Raw genomic sequence first — 8,085 nt, 5'->3', positions numbered from 1 at the left:
AGTTGCCGATAATAGAACAGCTGGTTAACACGCAGTTCTAATGGGAAGGATGCCGAATAAAAAGAGACTGCCGACAATAGTCACACTCACCTGAGAAGTTTGGAGCGTTGTAAAAACGCTTTCAAAACGTTTTGAAAAATTCTGTCGATTGGAATGGATAGAGAAGCAAGCAGCAGATGAATGTAAACAAACAGACACATCATATATGTGCGTGACGCTGAGAAAATGCTAGTAGAAGTGCAGACGCTGCTTAGATTGACGAGAATACGTAAATTCCCCTAGATGGATGATTTCTTGGGCAAAGTTGATCAGGAGGTCAAGGACTGTTGGATGATAGACAGAACAATCCAGAATTCCTCCACTAGGTGGCGCTAGTGAGCATTGAAAGTGAATATATTTGTGCTGCTGTATCTCAAGACCCTGACTATTTAGACGGATGATTTCTTCGGCAAAGTTGATCAGGAGGTCAATGACTGTTGGATGATGGACAGAACAATTCGGATTCCTCCGGTAGGTGACACTAGTGAGCATTCGAAGTGAATATGTTTGCGCTGCTGTATCTTAAGATCCTGAATTTTTAGACGGATGATTTCTACGGCAAAGTTGATAAGGAGGTCAAGGAACAATCCGGAATTCTCTCGCAAGATGGCGCTAGTGAGCACTGTATGTTCATGTATTCTTCTTTGTGTGTGTGTGTGTGTGTGTGTGTGTGTGTGTGTGTGTGTGTGTGTGTGTGTGTGTGTGTGTGTGTGTGTGTGTGTGTGTGTGTGTGTGTGTGTGTGTGTGTGTGTGTGTGTGTGTGTGTGTGTGTGTGTGTGTGTGTGTGTGTGTGTGTGTGTGTGTGTGTGTGTGTGTGTGTGTGTGTGTGTGTGTGTGTGTGTGTGTGTGTGTGTGTCTGGGTGTGTGTGCGAGCCACACAGGGACACATCTGTGGTACTTATCCAACGGAACATTCAAAAGTCTTCTTCATCGCTCTCCTCGTTAAATTCACCAGGGTCATCATCTTCTTCGTCACTCTCTTCGATAAGTTCACCGGAGTCATCCGCTTTCCCATGGTTTTCATCGCTGTCATCTTGTTTCAAGGTGTATTCGTCCAGCCTCTCTTCGAACCTGGCATCAGTACTTCTCGATTGTCTGCTTTGGTTAAAGAAACAGGCAAGCTTTGGGTCACACCTAGTCAAAGCTTCGGTCATCATGTCGGTCAAATTTTCGTCCGGAGACGTTTTCCGAGCTAGATGTGGCCGAATGAATTTATAAACCTTATGGCAACGTTCACCGGACTGCTCGTCAACAAAGTTCATGGTATAAGGTTGGATGTTTCAATTGAAGGAAAAGAAAACAAAACATTTATGATTGTGATTCGATATACTATTAAATCTAAGCTTACCAATTTTTCAATGAAATTTGCTAGATGCATGTACTTATGTATGGATGGCGGCAACTTCATTAGGTATGGGAATTCATTGAAAATCTGCTTTTCAAGAGTGTTATACAACTCCATAACTTTGGTAGGATCTAATGCTCTAGAAGAAAGCGCCAGGCAACTGATGAGCCGCAGATTTTCCAAAAGGTCCTTGTGTACGCCGACGATTTTTGTAAATTTTCCGGGTTCTGCCTATAAACAGCGGGCCATATTGCCGTTATTACAGCTTCCGGACCTACCAATCTTAGGACGGTTGATGTTCATGCCATACTCCCGTTCTAGTTCATCAGCTATTTCACGGGCTTTCTTTTTAACTAGGGGATTCGTGTATGCCGGGTGGTCTGGAACGGATTTTTTCGCTGAATTTTTGATCAACCATTCAACGGCGTTGAGACGTGAATGAAAAAACGATGGACCAATATGGGGATCAGCATTCGGAACACAAAGCGGACATACATGTGTATCCTGGTTTCCTACAATTGCATTGGCCGCTTTCCCATCTATCATTGTATACATTGCCGAAATATAAACGCACACACGTACATCACCGGAAATTACTTCCACCGGATCCAGATTCAAGAAATCAACCTCTGCAAAAAAACTGCTCAAACATGGACTTGGTAAGCGAGTTGATCTCTTTAGTCCAATTCATAGAGCGTATTTTACAGAACGAATTTTTCTGGCGATTTGGGTTCTGCCAAATATCCTCTCCTCTTTCGGATACTAACAACAGGCTCATAAAATGCACGGAGAGAAGAGAATCATCCTCTTTTAAAAAGCCAGTCTGGTTGTAGTGCGTAAAACCTGTAGCAGAGTCCGGACCAGCCGTGACATGCAATTTACAAGTCAACACTTTCTGGTTTAACTTTGAAATCCTGTCTGCTACATCATCCAGTTGTAGAATCCGTGTCAAATAGCATATAACCATATCACGGATTGAAACGCTTGATGATAAGTATTCTTTTTCTCGGTTTGGAGTTGAGAACGGTGGAATTATGGCTTTTCTAAATTCAGCTACTTACAGGGTTAAACATATCATGCACATTATTTAGGTTTGAATTCGATATGTTTAAGACGTTCTAGGTTCACCAAATTGTCCTCAAAACTTTTTAATTAGGCTACCATCTCGCATTTTAGTTTGATTACATTCATAGATCAGGGGGCCTCCATAAGCTCGGTCGGTAGAGCCGGTTGGTCTAGGATTTCAGATTGGAAAATTTCTCGACTTCCCTGGGCATAGTATATTATTGTACTTGCCACACAATATACACATGTAAAAATCGAACAGGCTTGGAAAGCTTTCAATTAACAACTGTGGAAGTGCATCTAGAGCACTAAGTTGAGAGCAGGCGTTAAGTTACAGTTGGGACGTAATAGCCACAGAAGATCATAGATAGCACTAACTAGCGGAGGAATTCCGAATTGTTCTGTCCATCATCCAACAGTCCTTGACCTCCTTATCAACTTTGCCGTAGAAATCATCCGTCTAAAAAGTCAGGATCTTGAGATACAGCAGTACAAACATATTAACTTTAAATGCTCACTAGCGTCACCTAGCGGCGGAATTACAAATTGATATGTCCATCATCCAATAGTCTTTGACCTCCTGATCAACTTTGCAGAAGAAATCATCCGTCTAAATAGTCAGGATCTTAAGATACATCAGCGCAAACATATTCACTTCGAAATCTCACTAGTGTCACCTAGCGGAAAAATTTCGAATTGTTCTGTCCATCATTCAACAGTCCTTGACCTTCTGATCAACATTGCCGAAGAAATCATCCTTCTAAATAGTCAGGATCTTGAGATACAGCAGCACAAATATATTCACTTTCAATAATCACTAACGCCACCTAGCGGAGGAATTCCGAATTTTTCTGTCCATCATTCAACAGTCCTTGATCTCTTGATCAACTTTGCCGAAGAAATCGTCCGTCTAAATAGTCAGGATCTTGAGATACAGCAGCACAAACATATACACTTCGAATGTTCACTAGCGCTGCCTAGCGGAAGAACTTCGAATTGTTCTGTCCATCATCCAACAGTCCTTGACCTCCTGATCTACTTTGCCCAGGAAATCATCCGTCTATATCATCGGTATCTTGAGATACAGCATTCAAATCATGCAAAATAGGAGATTTTAGGGCAAAACTGTGAAAAACCCCAACTTACCTTATCTTGCCCAAGATGAAACCCTCTCCAATCGATTCCTGAGACTTTTTTTTCTATGAGAATGACTATTTTTTAGTCTCTTGTTCCAGCGAGCACCGAAGTTATTGAATTTTAACACATTGTTTCGATTTTGTCCCCAGTGTGCAATGTTAGATCCAGAGGCCAACATTAGAGACATTTCCCCTATATTGCAACAAAGCAGGCAAGCAATATATCGTTATCCTTCTGCCCCTCCGATCGAGGTGTGTTGCAGAGAGAGTTTGTCGGGGTAGTCGTAGCAAGCGTTTTGTCTGTATCGTTGGTTGCTTTATGTGTTTGCATTCGCTGTATCGGCAGTGCCAAGAAGTCATTGAACTGGGATTGGGACTACACACTGGATGCATCCGCCTCCAAGGAAGCCTGCAACGGACGAGCTCCATTGCTACACGATCCTTCCATCTTCGGCGGAAGCAACAATCAATATGAAACTAACGATTTTAAATTGGCTCACTACTTGACTAGCCTATTGGTCCCAAGAAAATCGACTAACGTACCCCATTCTAGTATAAATTCCAGTACTACACTATGTCTATTTTGATTCACTATGAAAGTTTGACAGATAAAATGAGGGGTTAGTAGATTTTCCTATGTTTCGCGGGGTGAATCGATTAGCTTGGGACCGAAGAGAGTACCAGAGCTGAGCCAAAAAGTTGAGCTCGTTTCTTCGGGACCTTCTGGCCCTAGAGTTACCTCTATGGCGGAAGGCCGACCCCGCACAACGAACGTCAACCATTAGTCAACCAGCTCGTCTGGGAGCCGGCGGAGGAAACGGATTTGCACCGAATTTGTCATCGCCCGAGTATCATCCGTCGGAAAACTGGAAACCAACACACGTCGGACTGACCGCTGACCCGAAACGGACCAGCCAACTTCATTCAACCGGCACAGCAACAGGGTGCAGTGATAAAGGTCTACGGAGTCGATAACAACACAACCAACATCGATAAGCTGTTCAATCTGTTCAGCCTGCATGGAAATGTTTCCAGGAAAATGTTCCTGAAGACCAAAGAGGGTACCACTATGGTCCAGATGGGAGACGCCATCGCAGTCAAACCAGTCGAACGTACACCCTGCCGGTCAATTCGATCAGCTTCAAGGTCTACAGCACCTCCAAGAACAATCACTTCCCAGGCCAGCAAAAATCGCATTCTTGACTTCTTCAATACCCCACCCGTATGCCGTCCGAGGATCTGCTGCTGACTGCATTCACCACCAAGGACTGCCACCCGTCGCAAGTGCGAATGTTCCCGCTGAAATCGGAAATTTCCTCCTCCGGATTGGTCGAGTTCCCGAGCGTAACCCTGGCGGTGAACGCCATCATGAAGTGCAACCACAGCGCGATCGATCACAAATGCACAAAATTCCCGTTCATTATGAAGCTGTGCTTCTCCTCCTCCAAGAAGATGAACGGTGCGTGGGGCACGTTAGCTTTGAAAGAGCGGAAGTTTGATTTTCTGAGAAAAGAAAGGATTTTCCCTTTTCTGTCTGTGTAGCTAATTTTATGATTCGTAATTATAGGTAATTTCTTATTGTGTTAGTTGGAAGTGCAAAAAGGCAGGAGAGTACAAAAAATTTGTTGAACTTTTTGAGATTTTGCCAAGACGGTCCTCCAACATTATATGTTGGACAATGGAACGGTTGGTGTAGCAGCCACCGCCATGGATGTATTCGAGCAGTTCGAATGGTCGGATGGTATAGTTTTTGTTTGGTTGTTAACTTTCCGATTAAAACTCAAGCACCGCTTGTCGTGACCGGCCCGAGATTTCCAGCGTCGGCCACGGCTACACAAATTAGCGATGCAGCTCCCGCGGAAATGTGGATGCGACTGCCGTCACGGGTGTAACGATTTTGAGAATCAATAACAAATTTTGACACATACACACTGCGTAAACGCAGTCAATGACGACACCCGGGTGTGCCCAAGTTTGATTTTGGCACACTGTGTAGAGTGACCAACCCCTTGATTGAGAGTTAAAATCGATTTTTAAGCATCTCTGAGTCCGAAAGAAACCTCAATTGTAGCCAACAGTAGATTTTAGCACTAAATTTTATGCGTTTATAAAATACACATACAATTGATCTTACGCATTACCCAAGAAAATTAAAATCAACTTTTTGTCTGTGAAAAATAAACCTCTATGCGGGGAACACAAGAATGTACCGATCTTCTAGTGGGCTTGGAGCGGCAATTCGTCTTTTTCACTGTTCTTGGCAATTTTTTTCAACATTCCAACTTGAATCGTGCCGCTCCTTTGAGCTAATTTCCGTGTCGACCAGCGCTGCTGACACTTTAAGGCCACACGCCCGTCCACTGCTGTCAACTGAGATAAGTAGAGGCTAGATGTGCTAGACAGCAGATCGTTTCCCCCGCTCCATATAAGCCTTTTCGGACGTTCTCCAGTGTATGCATTAGAGAGACCTTACGCTCCGGTGCACAATTTGAATTTTGTTTGCTCCCCTGGCTTTGCATGTGTGTAGAACAGGCTCTATGAATGTACTTGTGTGTGTATGAGCCATTTGATTTAGTTTTTGCTTGGACGGGTAGTTCATAGCTCATGGCGCAAGTGTGGTCAGAGTCGAACTGCGGTGGTTTAGCATTCCAAGGATGCCTTGCCTATACAAAGTAGGACCCTGAACGGGATGCTCGTTCCCCGGTTGATGTATGGCAGTTCTCCACGGCAGATCATCCGTCGCTGTAGTCATCGTCGACATGCTGTGGTCAGAGGCTTGGACATGGGTGCTAACCTGACAATCTACACACGCTATGTAGCTTGCTAGCCGTTGCTGCCTGCAGTAGCGTAGTAAGAGCAACCGAAAGCTCACCATTTAGCTTGGCTCGGCTTAAATGCACGGCAGTTTGGGATGGAAGCGGAAATTATGACGTGGGGTGCTAAAATATGATAATTTTATTCCACATGGCAGCTTTTGCTCTGTTGACCACATCAGCGTAGAGAGGAGCCGCCAGCCTGGATAAAGAGCACGTGACTGGAAAGGGGCAGCGGAGAGAAGAAAAAAAAAGTAATCCCCTTGTCTCAGGCGCCGGTCCGGTCCGGTCCGGTTCAGGAATCCAGCAGAAGCAGTGAAGGTGTGAAAAAGTGTTCTAATTCGAAATGAGTAGATGCTGCTATAGCCAAGCAAGCGCATGGTGACAATTTTCACCACAAGAAAAAGATTTATGAGCTTTGACACGGGAACGGGCGATAATTTTGTACGATTGTGCCTCGGTCGGCCTCGGATTAAGTTGCACAAATATGAAGATTAGTCTGCCATCGTCAACACTTCCAGAGTGCGGTATTTTTTGTTTTTTTCAGTCTCGTCCCTCAGTACGCCATAAATAATTTGAACGACCAAACGTGACTGCTTTTATTCTACTTGTGGATAATACTAACCGCCATCGCAAATACGGCTAACAAGCGGTAAACCATCAGTCAATTAAAATGTTCAAATCTATTGCAGGGCTCTGTTTGATATAATTCTAAATATGATGTGATAAAATAAATGTAAACAACCACAGCACGTTAATTGATTGGTTCAACCTTTCAACTTAATTACCGCACGGGGAATCCGCTGTAAATTCAGCAACACCACATAGGTGGCAACGGAAATTATTTATTCTAGCTCAGCTTTAACACTTGATTTTCCGTAAGTTGAGCAAATATCTCTCCGAACTTTTTCGCAAACTGCTTCAGCAGAATTGAGCGACGCAACTGGCGATAAGATTTTGATGGTCGTCTCGTTAAAAAATCTGAATGAACCGTGAAAACTTTACTGCTAATTTATTACTTAATTCTGCTCCCCTCTGGTTGGTGTGAAAAACTCGGAACACGCTTCACAGGAGAACCCATCAAATTATGCTGCTTTGTGGTCTTGTTTGTTTTCCTCAGAGGTGAACTGGGCAGACTGGGTTGGGTGAGCTCACAGGAAAGAAGGTGTTGGACCTTAAAGCAGTAATGAAAACGAGCGAATGGTTCAGTTGGGTGGGGTTGCTAGGGAGCGATGTAAAGACATGTCCATATTGTGTGTTGCCAGTTGAAATTTTCCGGTCGTAAATTAAAATTTTCCCCGCAGCACGTTTCGTTGTGGTTTTGGTCGCAAGAGTTTTAGCACCTCATTGTCGTTGAATAACTTTTTCAAGATGACTGTTTTATTTGAAAAGGGAGGTTTGGATGGTTTGGGAGCTACAAAATGGCGAGATGACAACTTTACTTCTTAAGTTCCTATTGTGCGCTTCCTCAAGTCATACGATCACAATCAAAATGTATATAGGTGCAGTAGTCCCTTGTTAATGTGACAACCTTAAATCGGCATATTTTTGCTGGTGTGTCGAAAGGCTTTAATATCACTAGAAATACATGTGTGTCATCTACCAATCGATTCCGCTCGACGAGATCGGAAAACGTTCGATTACGCTGCTGAGCAATTAATAAATTCCTTATTCATCGATATATAAA

At 43.6% G+C, this 8,085-nt stretch overlaps 1 pseudogene; it reads right to left on the bottom strand.

Annotated features, from left to right (window-relative positions):
* Nucleotides 1-953: 953 nt before the first annotated feature.
* On the bottom strand, nt 954-2,351 carry LOC135714472 (uncharacterized; annotated as a pseudogene).
* Between the last annotated feature and the right edge of the window lie 5,734 nt (nt 2,352-8,085).

Source organism: Ochlerotatus camptorhynchus, unplaced genomic scaffold (assembly GCF_037179485.1).
Source record: "Ochlerotatus camptorhynchus isolate MF236.1 unplaced genomic scaffold, CSIRO-AGI_Acam_v1.1 ptg000648l, whole genome shotgun sequence".
NCBI lineage: Eukaryota > Metazoa > Arthropoda > Insecta > Diptera > Culicidae > Ochlerotatus > Ochlerotatus camptorhynchus.
The sequence above is the reverse complement of the archived record's forward strand: the minus strand, read 5'-3'. Positions and strand labels throughout refer to the sequence as shown.